At 34.5% G+C, this 740-nt stretch overlaps 1 protein-coding gene across 2 annotated transcripts in view; it reads right to left on the reverse strand.

The window, feature by feature from the left end:
- The window catches only part of LOC110464098 (coiled-coil domain-containing protein 172-like), a 13285-nt gene that overhangs the window by 4746 nt on the left and 7799 nt on the right, over positions 1-740 (reverse strand). The gene's annotated exons all lie outside the window — the stretch shown is intronic.

The following is a 740-nucleotide window of genomic DNA, read 5'->3' on the forward strand; positions in this document are numbered from 1 at the left end:
GGGGGGGTTCTGTCGGAAACATACGTTTTAGAAAGTAATTGAAAAGTCGTAATTTTATTTGAAATAAACCCTGAAAATTTCATCAAGGGACGCAACTGACTAACCCTCGACATAAGGGTACTTCACAATAGAATGTAACATTAAACAATATCAATAACCCGACTAACCCTCGACATAAGGGTACTACACAATAGAATGTAACATTAAACACTATCAATAACCTATCTAACCCTCGACATAAGGATACTACACAATAAAATGTAACATTGAACACTATCAATAACCTGACTTACCCTCGACATAAGGATACTACACAATAGAACGTAACATTAAACACTATCAATAACCTGACTAACCCTCGACATAAGGGTACTACAAAATATAATGTAACATTAAACACTATCAATAACCTGACTAACCCTCGACCTAAGGGTACTACACAAAAGAATTAATATCAAACACTATCAATAACCTGACTAACCCTCGACATAAGGATACTACACAATAGAATGTAACATTAAACACTATCAATAACCTGACTAACCCTCGACCTAAGGGTACTACTCAAAAGAATGTAATATCAAACACTATCAATAACCTGACTAACCCTCGACATAAGGATACTACACAATATAATGTAACATCAATCACTATCAATAACCTGACTAACCCTCGACATAAGGATACTATACAATATAATGTAACATTAAACACTATCAATAACCTGACTAACCCTCGAC

Source organism: Mizuhopecten yessoensis, unplaced genomic scaffold (genome assembly GCF_002113885.1).
Source record: "Mizuhopecten yessoensis strain PY_sf001 unplaced genomic scaffold, ASM211388v2 scaffold10961, whole genome shotgun sequence".
Classification (NCBI taxonomy): Eukaryota; Metazoa; Mollusca; class Bivalvia; order Pectinida; family Pectinidae; genus Mizuhopecten; species Mizuhopecten yessoensis.